The sequence below is a fragment of the Erythrolamprus reginae genome, chromosome 2 (assembly GCF_031021105.1).
Source record: "Erythrolamprus reginae isolate rEryReg1 chromosome 2, rEryReg1.hap1, whole genome shotgun sequence".
NCBI classification, from domain to species: Eukaryota; Metazoa; Chordata; class Lepidosauria; order Squamata; family Dipsadidae; genus Erythrolamprus; species Erythrolamprus reginae.
Window position 1 is genome coordinate 353,597,094 of NC_091951.1, and position 15,834 is coordinate 353,612,927.

Here is a 15,834-nt window from a genome sequence, read left to right on the forward strand (position 1 = left end):
GTTGTTGTTGTTGTTGTTGTTGTTGTTGTTATTATTATTATTATTATTATTATTATTATTATTATTATTATTATAATATTCAGCCAGATGGATTTGCTTGGTCGAGCAAAACAAAGCTCTCTACTGCAGATTGAAGGCATCTGAGCTCTCGGGTTGTGCTGCTTTCCTCCTTATTTGTGTGCTATTGACGTATTGTGGATGGTTCAAAAGCCGCTCAGGGCAGCGCCTGGCCCAGAGGAGATTATAGTCTTCAGTTCAACTCCTTGAGAGGGAGAGAAGGGAAGAGAGGCAGGGAGGTTAAGAGCGCAGGAGAAGCAGGGAAGAATTCACACTCATTTGGGCTTATAGGCCGTGGGGGGTGGGAGGGGCGGGAATCAAAGCCACCCACGGAAACTCACTTCCAGTTCAAACTCTGGAGTCCTCTTGTAAAATTGCGGCAAGTTTTCATCCAACAATTTCAGCTGATGCTGGCAGGGCCAGAAGAAAGAAGGACAGGGCACAGAAGATATTTCTAGCTCAAGGGTGAGTGCTGGGTGATTTTCTGGCAAACGTTTCATGACCTAGAAGGAGGAAGAGGAGGAGGAGGAAGAAGCGGAAGAGGAGAAGGAAGAGGACTGTGGGGTCTTTAGTGGTCTCTGAGCCTAGATATTTGCTTGTAGATGTTTCATGACCCAACTAGGGAGCTTCATCAGGGAAGACTTGCTCCTCCCTTCTAGCACTGATGAAGTTCCTTAGTTGGATCATGAAACATATACAAGAAAATATCTAGGCTCAGAGACCACTAAAGACCCCACAGTCCTCCCCCTCCTCCTCCTCCTCCTCCTCCTCCTCCCCCCTTCTAGAATGGGTGGCGTTTCCTAGTTGAGTCATGAAACCTCTGCCAAGAAACAAGCAGGTTCTCTCCTACTGAGAACCTGCACATGCGCCGAAGCAAAAAAATGACCAAAATCTTGTGCGCATGCGGAAGGAGGACTGGCCATGCTGGCACAACCTGAGTGGGCAACGTGACGAAGGTTTGTGGGTAGGGGGCGCAAGGGAGGTGAACTTTCAACTGGGTAGGAAACTCAGATCCGGTTTCCTGGTGTCGGTGCCAGGATGTCTCTGGCAATAAATGGGGACTTTGAGGAGCACTTTTTATGTTCATTCATTCATTCATTCATTCATTCATTCATTTATTTATTTTGTCCAATACACCATAATACACAATGAAGGTAATAGAGGACACCTTTGAGGAAATAGAATTAGAGAAAGAATACAAGAGAGAATATAGGATAAAATACATCAGTGTGAGAATAGAAGAAAGATCGTGGGATAGAAGAGAAGATATCTGGGATGTAGGAAAGGGGACAGAAGGCACTCTAGTGCACTTATGCACGTCCCTTACTGACCTCTTAGGAACCTGGAGATATCAACCGTGGACAGTCTAAGGGTAAAATGTTGGGGGTTAGGGGAGGATACTACGAAGTCAGGTAAGGAGTTCCACACTTCAACAACTCTATTACTAAAGTCATATTTTTTACAGTCAAGTTTGGAGCAGTTAATATTGAGCTTGAATCTGTTGTGTGCTCTTGTGTTGTTGTGGTTGAAGCTGAAGTAGTTGTTGACAGGCAGGACATTGCAGCATATGATCTTGTGTGCAATACTTAGATCATGTTTAAGACGTCTTAGTTCTAAGTTTTCTAGGCCCAGGATTGAAAGTCTAGTTTCATACGGTATTCTGTTACGGGAGGAGGAGTGAAGGGCTCTTCTGGTGAAGTATCTCTGGACATTTTCGAGGGTGTTAATGTCCGAGATGTGGTATGGGTTCCAAACAGATGAGCTGTATTCTAGGATGGGTCTGACAAAAACTTTGACTCGGATTCTGATTGACTTCGGATGCTACCTGGAACCTTGATGCTGGGAGAATCTGGAAGGGACTCCTACCTCAGCAGGGGTTGGACTAGACGACCTCCAAGATCCCTCACACACTGTTCCTCTATTATTCTCCTACATCTCCCTCCTGAGCCTTAAGCAACAGGTAGCTTTCCCTCCTCGTAGCCCCTTCCCCCTTTCTTGTGAAATGGAAAGCGAGCTCTGCACGAACAAAGCATTATTCAACTGTTCCTAACAATAGCACAAAGTAATGAAAAAAAGTCCTGGTTCAGACAATAGTCGCTGAATTTTAATGTCCCGCTTAATATGCTCCATTAAAACAGATCTATATTCATTTTCCCAAATTCATTCACATGCAGGCGGGGAGAGAGAGAGAAAGAAAGAGAGACCTCAAAAGAGCAGTCGCCCTGAATGTGGGAGACGTATTTATGGAAAACAGGGAATTCTGGAAAAGATGATGTAGCCCCTGAGCAGAAGCAGAGTGCCACCTTACCAACCAATAGGAAGAAACGAGTGTCGGGGTTCCAGTTCAGTGTTTCCCAACCTTGGCCACTTGGACTTCAACTCCCAGAATTCCCCAGCCAGCAAATGCTGGCTGGGGAATTCTGGGAGTTGAAGTCCAGATATCTTCAAGTGGCCAAGGTTGGGAAACACTGCTCCAGGTAACATCCAAATTTAAAACAGAGTCCAAGCCAAAGTGCTCCTCAAAGTCCAAATTTATTGCTGGAGGCATCCTGGCACCCACCCTGGGAAACCTGGATCTGAGTCCCCCCCCCCAAGTTGAAAGTTCACATCCCATGTCCCTCCACCCACAAACCTGTCACGTGCAATCAACATTAGAAACATAGAAGATTGACGGCAGAAAAAAGACCTCCTGGTTCATCTAGTCTGCCCTTATACTATTTCCTATATTTTATTTTATGATGGATCTATGTTTATCCCAGGCATGTTTAAATTCACTTACTGTAGATTTACCAACCGCGTCTGCTGGAAGTTTGTTCCAGGCATCTACTACTCTTTCAGTCAAATAATATTTTCTCCCGTTGCTTCTGATCTTTCTTCCCACTAACATCAGATGGTGCCTCCTTGTTCTTGGGTTCACTTTCCTATTAAAAACACTTCTCTCCTGAACCTTTTTTTAACCCTTGAACCTATTTAAATGTTTCGATCATGTCCCCCCTTTTCCTTCTGTCTTCCAGACTATACAGATGGAGTTCATGAAGTCTTTCCTGATAGGTTTTATAGTTAAGACCTTCCACCATTCTTGTAGCCAATCTTTGGACCCGTTCAATTTTGTCAATATCTTTTTGTAGGTGAGGTCTCCAGAACTGGACACAGTATTCCAAATGTGGTCTCACCAGCGCTCTGTATAAGGGGATCACAATCTCCCTCTTCCTGCTTGTTATATCTCTAGCTATACAGCCAAGCATTCTACTTGCTTTTCCTACCATCCGACCACACTGCTCACCCATTTTGAGACTGTCAGAGATCACGACCCCTAAATCCTTTTCTTCTGAAGTTTTTGCTAACACAGAACTGCCAATACAATACTCCGATTGAGGATTCCTTTTCCCCAAGTGCATTATTTTACATTTGGAAACATTAAACTGCAGTTTCCATTGCTTTGACCATTTATCTAGTAACGCTAAATCATTTACCATATTACAGACCCCTCCAGGAATATCAACCCTATTGCACACTTTAGAGTCCTTGGCAAATAGGCAAACCTTCCCTACCAAACCTTCCCCTATGTCACTCAGAAACATTCTCTCTCAAACAAATATTGCAGCATCTCAATTAATATAAATCAAATAGTTTATTATCAACCTTTAAAAGGTTATTATTTGAATATCATTATCCTTCTTACTTTTATATCTAATTCATAATTATATACTAATTTTATTCTTTCCTTGTTTCTAACCATTCATAAAATGTGTTCCAAGTTTTGTGATAATCTGAATCTTCTTTATCATTTAATTTTAATGTCACCATATCTGCTTATGCACAGTCCATAATTTTCTGTATTAATGTATAATCATCCAGTAATTCTCTTTGTTTCCAATCTTGTGCTATTGTGATTTTAGCTGCCATTAGTGTTCTGTCGGGCTCTCTGGTAGACTCCTCCCAAAAATTCACAGGTACAAATTTCAGACACACAAACGTTTGAAAATTCAAAACAATGTTCTTTATAATGAAAATTCCCTTAACCTAAGCCCTCTTTTGGTATAGCCAAGAGCACTGGTCTCCAAACAAACTGGTAATTAGTACAAGTCCCTTATCAGTTCTGTGATACTTAGCTTGCAGCTGTGAGGCAATTCACAGTCCTTCTTCTTTCACAAAGTGACACATACTTTGCTCTGGTTTAGTTTCAAAGCGGGGAAAAATCAGCACACAAAAAGTCAAAGTCAGTAAAGCAGTCACGAAACACAACGATCAGATAATCCTCCACAATGGCCAGACCTACAGACTGCTCTTTATAGCAGCCTCACTAATGACCACAGCCCCACCCAACCACAGGTGGCCTCATTTTCTTTGATAATAATATCTCAGTTGTTGCTGCCTATGCATCGCTCTCTGCATGCGTGGCTGTATCATTAACTCTTGTTCTGAATCCAAGGAGGAGCTAGAGAATTGATCTCCTTCTGAGCTGTCTGCCCCACTCTCCTCCTCCCTGTCACTCATGTCTTTTTGGTCAGAGGAGCCTTCATCAGCAGATTCCACCAGGGGGGCAAAACAGGCCTGCAGCATGTGGATGTCTCCCCCACATCCACAGTCCTTGGGGCAGGAGCTGGGCCAGGGCTAACCACAACACATTAGTATATGCAGTATTATATAATACTGGGGGGGGGGGGGTGTCTGTTTTTATTATTGATTTCCAATTTTGTCATTTTCTTTTGCCAATTTTGTATTTTGTTCCAAAATTTCTAAATATGCGGACAGGTCCGCCATATATGAAAATAAGTTCCTGCTTTTTCTTTACATCTCCAGAAATTTGGTTTGAGTTTGGGATATATTGGTGGTGGGACATGCCACCTGAAATACATTTTATAAAATGTCAAACTGCGTAAGCTAGAACAACGGTTGGCCACACTGCCCTTTTCCTGCAGCATCTTTGGGGTTGAGGTGGGAGTGATAGCACAGCAGCTCAGTAGAAGACTTTCCATCACAGTCTTCTTAAGTCACCAGCTCACCTGGGCATTGCCATTTGGCCCAAGTCCCATCCACCTGGTCAGTATCCAGCTGGCCTTGCCTGACCTCCAGAAATGAGCAGTGTTCGCTCTAGATCGGTGTTGGGAGAGTTTTGCGCAGGGGGAAGGTAACCCACCAACTAGCCACAGTTAACCACCATACCTAATTGAAGTTTTCAATGAAAAACACTGCAACAGGGACCCAGGGGAAGAGCCTTCTCTGTGGCGGCCCCAGCCCTCTGGAACCAACTCCCCCCAGAGATTAGAATTGCCCCCACCCTCCTTGCCTTTCGTAAGCTGCTTAAAACCCACCTCTGCCACCAGGCATGGGGGAATTGAGCTACTCTTTCCCCCTAGGCCTTTACAATTTTATGAATGGTATATCTGTATGTATGATTGATTTTTATATAATGGGTTATTAACTGTTTTTAGTATTGGATTATTGTCATATACTGTTTTATTACTATTGTTAGCCGCCCCGAGTCTGCAGAGAGGGGCGGCATGCAAATCCAATAAATAATAAAATAAATAAAATAAAACAGGCTTTCATGTAAAATATATATTTTACTTTCTTCTTTATCAAACTGCTGCTCTAAATAAATGATCACTTTTACATATGATAGCAGTCTACAAGTATACGAGAGGATGTCACAGAGAGGAGGGGATCACTTTATTCTTCAGGGCACCAGAGGGCCGGACAAGGAGCAATGGCTGGAAGCTGACCAAGGAGAGATTCAACATGGAGATAAGGAGGAACTTCCTGACGGTCAGAGCGATCAACCAGTGGAACAACCTACCAGCGGACGTTGTGAACTCCAACACTCTGGACATTTTTAAGAGAAGATGGAACTGCCACTTGACTGGTGTACTATAGGGATTCTGCTTGGGCAGGGGGTTGAACTCCATGGCCTTCATGGTCCCTTTCAACTCTAACAATAAATAGATAGATAGATAGATAGATAGATAGATAGATAGATAGATAGATAGATAGATAGAATAAATAAATAAATACATACATACATAAATAAATAAATAAAATAAAACATTTAACCACTATAATAAACTATCCACAATACTATTATATAACTCTTATTACATCCACCACTGCAACCACTAAGCACTAACCACTACCTACAAACCACTACCTACAGCACAAAACAAACCACTCTATAACAAATCACACTGCACAAACCGCAGACTATACAAGCATGTTACACCTTATATAGGTTGCAGCCAATCAGGTTGTAGCACAATTAGCAAACCCATGATTACATGCTGATTATGGCTTGCATCAGCCTTTCCTATAGTTACAAACCATTTACTTGCATTGTAATTTTACCTTCAGAAATAAACCTATTTCTGACAATAGGATCTGGATGGGACTCCCGTCTAGATTGGAAAGAAGTGGCCCCCGATATTCTTCTCAGTGGTTAGAAGTAGGTTTATATTTTAACCTCTCGTTCTAAATTTACATCGTTGGGCTCTTCCTGCTACGATCTCTCCTGTTCAATCATCCGAGCCGTAAATCACCAGTTCATTTTCTCCGTGTTTATGCAAGAAGTCCGTAAGAGGTTTGCAGTCAATAACGAATGTGCATAATGTCTCCTCTCTAATCATAAAAATCGTTCCATTCATCCCAGGAGCCGTTCATCTCCAAAAGTCTGCAGATCAGCCACGGTGGAGGCGGCTTTGGCCAGGTGGGCCTACTCGAGGATGGTAAAAGACCAGGTAAAGGTGGCTCCACCTGCTTGGCCTCCTGAAAGAGCCTAAAATACTGGCTCTGCCAACAGGGGCAACATGGAGAAACTCTATGCTGGTGGGTGACAGAAGGTCCCTTGTCTCCTATTCTTTGGGCTTTTAGCTTCTTATTTAATCCACCTAGCTTCATTTCTTTGAATTATGGTTTTTATCATTTTAGAAGATGACCAGAGTTGCTGCACCTTGTGATATTTTATTTATTCATTTTTTTTATTTATTCATTTTGTCCAATACACAAATACATAGTAAGAAAATAAACATGTGATAATATAAATGAGGGTGAAAGTGAACTTAGAGGAGGGGATATATGACAGGAAGAGAATATATAAGATAGGTGAAAGAAAGGAAAGACAATTGGACAGGGGACGAAAGGCACATCAGTGCACTTATGTACGCCCCTTACTGGCCTCTTAGGAACCTGGAGAGGTCAATCGTGGAGAGTCTAAGGGAGAAGTGTTGGGGGTTAGGGGTTGACACAATTGAGTCTGGTAATGAGTTTCACGCTTCGATAACTCGATTGTTGAAATCATATTTTTTACAGTCAAGTTTGGAGCGGTTCGTATTGAGTTTGAATTTGTTGCGTGCTCTTGTGTTGTTGTGATTGAAGCTGAAGTAGTCATTGACTGGTAGGACATTGCAGCATATGATCTTGTGGGCAATACTCCATGTTTTGGATGGATGGATGGAAGGATGGAAGGAAGGAAGGATAAAGAAGGAATAGAACAAAGGGAGGGAGAAAGGGAGGGAGGGTAGGGGTCAAAAGAGAAGAGGAAGAGAGGTAGTGAGGGGAGGGGGAGGGAAAGGAAGGGAGGGAGGAAGAGGGAAGAGGAGAGAGGAAGGAGGAGAGGAAGCAAGAGGAAAAAGAGGAAGGAAGGAAGAATAAAGCAGCGTTTCCCACCCCGGCCAGGTGTGCCGCGAAGCTCCTAGGGAAGCTCCAGCTGGGCGGGGTGCTGCCGGTGCTGACCTGGAGCTCCCGCTCGCAGCTGTCCCCTGGTTCCTGCTCGATGCCGCGGTTTTCGCCGCTCTCCTGCTGGGCCCCAAAGAAGGAAGGTAGGAAGAAGGAGAGCTTCATTCTTCACGCCTTTTTCTCGCCTTCCTTCTTTGGGGCCCAGCAGGAGAGTGCCAGAAACCGCGGCATCAGGCAGGAGCCGAGGGACAGCTGCGAGTGGGAGCCCCAGATCGGAGGCACCGGCAGCGCCCCGCCTAGCTGGAGCTTCTCTGGCGTCAGTGGCAAGTGTCCTTTGGGGCCCGGCAGGAGGGCACTGGCGGTGGGAGTGGGGGGGGTGGCTGCAGCGGCTGCAGGCAGTCGCGGGGAGATGGTGGCGGCGAGAGGGAGCTCCAGGCGGCGGCGAGAGGGAGCTCTCTCTCTCTCTCTCTCTCAGCTGACTGCAAGCGGGAGCCCTGACGGTGGCGGTTGGACGTGCTGCTGGACGCCGTACTTGCTAGCACTGCGGGCCTGGCATATACGGCGTCCAGCAGCATGTCCAGCTGCCGCCGTCAGGGCTCCCGCTTGCAGTCAGCTGAGAGAGAGGGAAAGAAAGAGAGACATATAAGAGAGGCAGAGAGAGAGAGAGAAAGAGAGACATAGCAAGAGAGGCAGAGAGAGAGAAAAAGAAATAGAGACATAGCAAGAGAAAAAGAGAGACTTAGCAAGAGAGGCAGAGAGAGAGAGAAAGAGAAAGAAAGAGAGACATAGCAAGAGAGACAGAGAGAGAGAAAGAGAGAGAAAGAAAGAGAGATAGCAAGAGAGGCAAATAGAAAGAAAGAGACATATAGCAAGAGACAGTGAAAGAGAGAGAGAGAGAGCAAGAAAGAGAGAAAAAAGCAAGAAAGAGATAGCAAGAGAGACAGAGAGAGAGAGAGAGAGCAAGGGAGAGAGAAAGACATAGAGGAAGGGAAGGAGGGAGAGAGAAAGAGAGCAAAAAGAGAGGAAGAAAGAAAGAAAGAGGGATGGAGAGAGAGAAAGGAGGGAAGGAAGGAAAAGAGAGAAAGAGGGAGAAATAGAGCGAAAGGGAGGAAGAGAGAGGTTTTTTTGTCCAAACTTTTCTTTACCCCGCCCCCCCCGCCCCTCCTTTCAATGTTCCCCAGGATTTTGAAAATATGAATAATGTGCCGCGGCTCAAAAAAGGTTGGGAAACACTGTAATAAAGAACGGAGGAGAGGAAGGGAAAGAAGGAAGGGGGAAGGGTGGGAGACAGGGAGGGAGGGGATAGAGAGGAGAGAAAGGAAGGGAAGAGGAGAGGAGAGAAAAGAGGAGAGAATGCAGAATAGAATAGAATTAGAGGAAAGAAGGGAAGGGAAGGGAGGGAAGAAGATGGAAGATGAGATAGGAAGGAGAGGAGAGGAAGCAAGAGTAAAAAGAGGAAGGGAGGGAGGGAGGGTGCAAGGAAGGAAGGAAGGAAGGAAGGAAGGAAGGAAGGAAGGAAGGAAGGAAGGAAGGTGTTCTTTTCCGGCTCGGTCAATTAACAGCAAGCGAGCCCCAATGAAGACTCGGAAATTAATATGTACAATAGTCTATTTACAGAGCAGCCTGCTGGAAACAATGAGGAAATCCAAGGAAAGGCCCTTCGCCTGCCAAGAATCCAGCGTTATCAATCCAACTGATGATAAATGTCCAACGGAACATCATAAATTAAAACCAGTAATTCTTGGAGTGAACAGATACTCACAAATGTTTCTCAAGACTAGACTTTGCAGGGTCGCAGCCAGAAAACACTTTGGCTGTTAGAAACATAGACGATTGACGGCAGAAAAATACCTCCTGGTCCATCTTGTCTGCCCTTATACTATCTCCTGTATTTTATCTTAGGATGGATATATGTTTATTCCAGGCATTTATAAAATTGTCTCCTTCGCATTCTTCTGACTCTTGCATCTAAAATGGGGTCCACCATATCTTCCTCCTCCTCTGACTCTGAGCCGGGGTGGCGCAGCAGGTAGAGTGCTGTACTGCAGGCCACTGAAGCTGACTTATAGATCTGAAGGTCAGCGGTTCAAATCTCATCACCGGCTCAGGGTTGACTCAGCCTTCCATCCTTCCGAGGTGGGTAAAATGAGGACCCGGATTGTGGGGGCAATAGCCTAGCTCTGTTTTTAAAAAGTGCTATTGCTAACATGTTGTAAGCCGCCCTGAGTCTAAGGAGAAGGGCGGCATAAAAATCGAATAAATAAATAAATAAATGAATGAATGAATGAATGAATGAATGAACGAACGAACGAACGAACGAACAAACAAACAAACAAACAAACAAACAAACAAACAAATAAATAAATAAATCAGAGCTAGGGTTCTGAAGCCTTTGGAATGTCCCCAGGCCCCAACTCTCCCTCAGTTTCACTGTCCAACTCTTCTGATAAATACACTGGCCTATGGCCCCCAGAGGGACCTGGTCATTCTCCTCAAAGTCCATGACCAGAGGAGCTAGACATGAGCCAACCGCAACAGAAGGAAGGAAGGTAAGAAAGAGGGAAAGAAGGAATGGAAGGAATAAGAAGGGAAGGAGGGAAACCTTACTTGGGGCTTCCAAGAGGAAGGCAAGAGATTCTTGTATTCTAGGCAGAAAACAGAACTTCAAGGCTGGTAAGATACATCATGTTGACACATTCAGTGAAAACCAACTCTAACATTTCCTGTGTTTTTCACCTAATTAAAAAGAGCAAAAATCCCTTCTTCCCATGTGTCCTCCGTTACAATGTCCTATGAATATAGCTGGCAGGTTTCTCTCCTCCTTCAACAATGACCTGTTACGATGACCTTGGTTCCCACGAGAAAACTTTTTTGCTTTAACTGCTAGCCAGGATATCTACTTCCCCTCTCCCTTCCTCCTCTCAGGCTTTGTGGGAACTGCGAGGCAGCCCAAGGTGGCTTCATCCAGGTTTGCTTCAGAGTTGACATAAAGTAGAGAATTGCTGGGCCAATCCTTTGGTCCTTGGCCAGGGCTCCCTCACAGCAGCCAACTTCCCGACACCTGCCATCTGTCCCACTGCTGTGTTTTTGGTCAGAGCACCAATGACCTACAACGTCCATGAGGAAATCAGCTCTTAATGCACACACGATCCTCGACCTGCCTTCCCAGCTGCAGGGATTGTGTTTGTGTTGTGTTTGTGCCAAACATGCTCCCTGTGCGATGGGCCACTTTCGGCTCTGCAGGGGCCGAATTACAAATGCTTCAAAAGCAGGTGCAATTGCATTATGCTTAGACCTTATGACCACAATCCAAAATGTCAATTTCTATGATCATATGTCTCCATCTCGTCAAGCTCAAAGTAAGTCTGAAATGGTATAGAATCTGCTGTCGGGTAGGTTAGACTAGAAGATCTTCAAGGTCCCTTTCAACCCTATTATTCTACGATGTTCTCTTGGCTTTCTCCAGATGGAAGTTCTTAACTGGACAGAAGGTCTTCTAAAAACTCCATCCTCATGTGTCACATGCAGCTAGGGATCCTGCCAAAATTTGTAATTGCAGTGGTACCTCTACCTACGAATGCCTCGACTTACGAACATTTCTAGATAAGAACCGGGTGTTCAAGATTTTTTTGCCTCTTCTCAAGAACCATTTTCCACTTACAAACCTGAGCCTCCAAAACTGTAACCGGAAAAGGCAGCGAGAAGCCTCCGTGGAGCCTCTCTAGGAATCTCCTGGGAGGAAACAGGGCCAGAAAAAGTGGGGAGAACCCTCCGTGGGGCCTCTCTAGGAGTCTCCTGGGAGGAAACAGGGCTGGAAAAGATGGGGAGAAGCTTCCATGGGGCCTCTCTAGGAATCTACTGGGAGGAAACAGGGCCTCCACCCTCCCTGTGGTTTCCCCAATCGCATGCATTATTTGCTTTTATATTGATTCGTATGGGAAAAATTGCTTCTTCTTACAAACTTTTCTACTTAAGAATCTGGTCACGGAATGAATTAAGTTCGTAAGTAGAGGTCCCACTGAACTTTGTTTGCCAGATTAAACTTTTTGGCAACTAAAGCTTTTAAAAATTGTATATTCCAGAGCTGTCGACCTCAAAAATGATTCTGTGGTTTGCAGCAGAATTGCATAGAGTCTCCTGTCGGTGGGGTTGGACTAGAAGACCCCCAAGGTCCCTTCCAACCCTATTTTATTATGTTCTCTTGGCTTATTCCAGAATGGATGGTCTTAATTCTACAGAAGGTCTCTTAAGAATTTATCCTCCTCTGTAGTTAGGGACTCTTGCCAAAATGTGTAATTACTTGGTTCGCCAGATTAAGCTATTCAGCGACTAAAGCTTTTTAAATTCTTTTTAAAAGAAAAAAATAGACATTCAGAAGTTGTTGACCTCAAAAATGATTCTGGGGTTTGCACAAAATCTCATTAAAGCTCCACTTTTCTCTCGACAAATCTCTCCGTTCAAGCATTTGGGGGGAAACGTTAACATTTATGCAGATTTTTTTAAAAAATTGGGGGGGTGTAACATTCCTCCAATCCCCAAATGGGTATATATTCATGATGTGCATGTGTGTGTTTGTGTGTGTGTTTTCAGGGAAAGACACAAATTAGAAACAGTGAGATCCAAGCGACGTAAATAGCACAAATGGCCATTCATTATTTTTTTAAAAAGGAGGAAAAACTGTCTCTTTTGCATGGAGTTGATTAATATTCTACAGCTGCCTCTACACAACTTTCTGTTGTTCAGGGTTGGCCCCAATCTTGCAGGCTGTTAGATAAGCAGTCAAGACCTGGAGCTTTTCCTGGGTCAGCAGAAAGAGGGCCACCCATTAATATTTTAGCTCCAGAGTCGGTTTTCATGCTCTGTGCTATTGCATTTGTACCGTTCAGGTTTTCGTAGGCTGACCAGAGCCGTGTTGTTTAGAGAGGCAGCTCTTTTAATAAATATAATAAATGCTCCGAATAGAATGAATGAATTCTCAGCTGAGCCACTGAGTAATATTTGAGTTGGTACAAGACTATAATGCACTGAACTGTAAGCAGACCAAACGGCTAGATTTGGAAAGCGTTTAAGCCATTATCCTCATCATAACTGCAGCCGAGTTTGAGCTTTGTACAATTCGTACAAAGTCACCACGACAACAGAGAATAAAAAACGCAAAATAATAGGGCTGTTGTTACCTTCTTGCCAGTTCTTTGCTGTTTGGTAGTTGAAATATTAAAAAGATAACAAAACATCCCATTAACACTGATGAAGCAAGTCAGTTCTATATACTGCTCAAAATAAAGAAAGATCTGAATGAATGAAATATTCTCATGGAATCCTTTGTTGTGTACAAAGTTGAAGGTGAACAACAGCAGGTGACATTGGTTGTCAATCAGTGTTGCTTCCTAAGTGGACAGCTTGATTTCACAGAAGTTTGATTTACTGGGAGTTATGTTGTTTAAGTATTTCCTTTATTTATTTTTCGAGGAGTGTATAAACAGATAGCAAACCCCTCTCCCTTCTAGCACTAGTTGGGTCATGAAACATCTGCAAAAAAACAACCAAGCTCGCAGAGCACCATGAACTCACAGTCTTAATCCTCCTCCTCCTCCTCTCCACAAACTCCACTCCCTTCTAGCACTGATAACAAATAACAACAACAGAGTTGGAAGGGACCTTGAAGGTCTTCTAGTCCAACCCCCTGCTTAGGCAGAAAACCCTACACTACTTCAGACAGATGGTTATCCAACCTCTTCTTAAAAACTTCTAGTGTTTGAGCATTCACAACTTCTGGTGGCAGGCTGTTCCACTGATCAATTGTTCTAACTGTCAGGAAATTCCTCCTTAGTTCTAAGTTGCTTCTCTCCTTGTTTAGTTTCCACCCATTGCTTCTTGTTCTACCCTCAGGTGCTTTGGAGAATAAGTTGACTCCCTCTTCTTTGTAGCCACCGCTGAGATATTGTAAGGCTGCTATCATGTCTCCCCTGGTCCTTCTTTTCATTAAACCAGCCATGCCCAGTTCCTGCTGATGTTACCTAGTTTGGTAATGAAACATCTGAAAGAAAACAACCAAACCTAGAGAGCACCAACGACCCCATAGTCGTTGTCATCGTCGCCCTCCTCCTCCTCCTCCTCCTCCTCCTCCTCCTCCTCCTCCTCCTCCTCCTCCTCTTCTTCTTCTTCTTCTTCTTCTTCTTCTTCTTCTTCTTCTTCTTCTTCTTCTTCTTCTTCTTCTTCTTCTTCTTCCCACCTGCAGTTGAGGGCATCTCCCACAAAACCAAAGAGGACTTTGGGACATTCCTTCCACAAAAGCCCCTGAGATATTCAAGCGCACCATGAAACTCATGATGACAAGTTGGTCAAGACCTACACGGGGGTCTTTGTGCGAATGGAATGCAAAGGTGGGGAAGCCGAGTAGGTGAGTATTCTGAGCAGAGTCAGGTTACAAGCGGTGTGCCACAAGGGTCTGTTCTGGGTCCTATTCTTTTTAATATGTTTGTGAGTGACATAGGGGAAGGTTTGGTAGGGAAGGTTTGTCTATTTGCCGATGACTCTAAAGGGTGAAATAGGGTTGATATTCCTGGAGGCATCTGTAATATGGCAAATGATTTAGCTTTACTAGATAAATGGTCAAAGCAATGGAAACTGCAGTTTAATGTTTCCAAATGTAAAATAATGCACTTGGGGAAAAGGAATCCTCAATCTGAGTATTGTATTGGCAGTTCTGTGTTAGCAAATACTTCAGAAGAAAAGGATTTAGGGGTAGTGATTTCTGACAGTCTCAAAATGGGTGAACAGTGCAGTCTGGCAGTAGGGAAAGCAAGTAGAATGCTTGGCTGCATAGCTAGAGGTATAACAAGGAGGAAGAGGGAGATTGTGATCCCACTGTATAGAGCGCTGGTGAGACCCCATTTGGAATAATACTGTGTACAGTTCTGGAGACCTCACCTACAAAAAGATATTGACAAAATTGAATGGGTCCAAAGACAGGCTACAAAAATGGTGGAAGGTCTTAAGCATAAAACGTATCAGGAAAGACTTCATGAACTCAATCTGTATAGTCTGGAGGACAGAAGGAAAAGGGGGGACATGATCGAAACATCTAAATATGTTAACAGAATTAAATAAGGTTCAGGAGGGAAGTGTTTTCAATAGGAAAGTGAACACAAGAACAAGGGGACGCAATCTGAAGTTAGTTGGGGGAAAGATCAGAAGCAACATGAGAAAATATTACTTGACTGAAAGAGTAGTAGATCCTTGGAACAAACTTCCAGCAGACGTGGTTGGTAAATCCACAGTCACTGAATGTAAACAAGCCTGGGATAAACATAGATCCATCCTAAGATAAAATACAGTGATCTCTCGATTAGTGCGGGGGTTACGTTCCAAGACCTCCCGCGCTAATCGATTTCCGCGTTATAGTGGTGCGGAAGTAAAAAACACCATCTACGCATGCGCGCCATTTTTTTCATGGCCGCACATGCGCAGATGGTGGAGTTTGCGTGTGGGCGGCGGGGAAGACCAAGGGAAGGTTCCTTCAGCCGCCCAACAGCTGATCTGCTCCGCAGCGCGGAAGCAGCGAGGAGCCGAAGATGAGGTAAAGGCAAAGGGGAAACCCCATCTTCGGCTCCTCGCTGCTGCCGCGCTGTGGAGCGGATCAGGTGTTGGGCGGCTGAAGGAACCTTCCCTTGATCTTCCCGCCGCCCAGGCAAAGGGGAAACCCCAAGATCACTTGCCGCTTGCCGCTTGCCGTATTGCAGCTTGGAGCCTTGCTTCGCCTCCTTCGCTGCAATATGGCAAGCGGCAAGCGATCTTGGGGTTTCCCCTTTGCCTGGGCGGCGCTGGGGCCATGCGGAGCCGCTCATCTAGGGGGGCGTGGACCGGCAAGGTGCCCTCCGCTCTCTCTCTTTCTCTCCCTGTTACCGGTGTGGTATAAGAGAGAGAAAGAAAGAGAAAGGAGGGCGACTTGCCAGTCCACGCCCCCCTGGATGAGCGGCCCCGCATGGCCCCAGCGCCGGACTCCGCCGTTGCCTCCGCCCTTGTTCGGCTCTGCAGCTGAGAGGCCACGTCCACCCCCTCCTCGGTGTCCCCGGCACCCAGCGTCCCCACGCCGCCTCCACCTCCCGG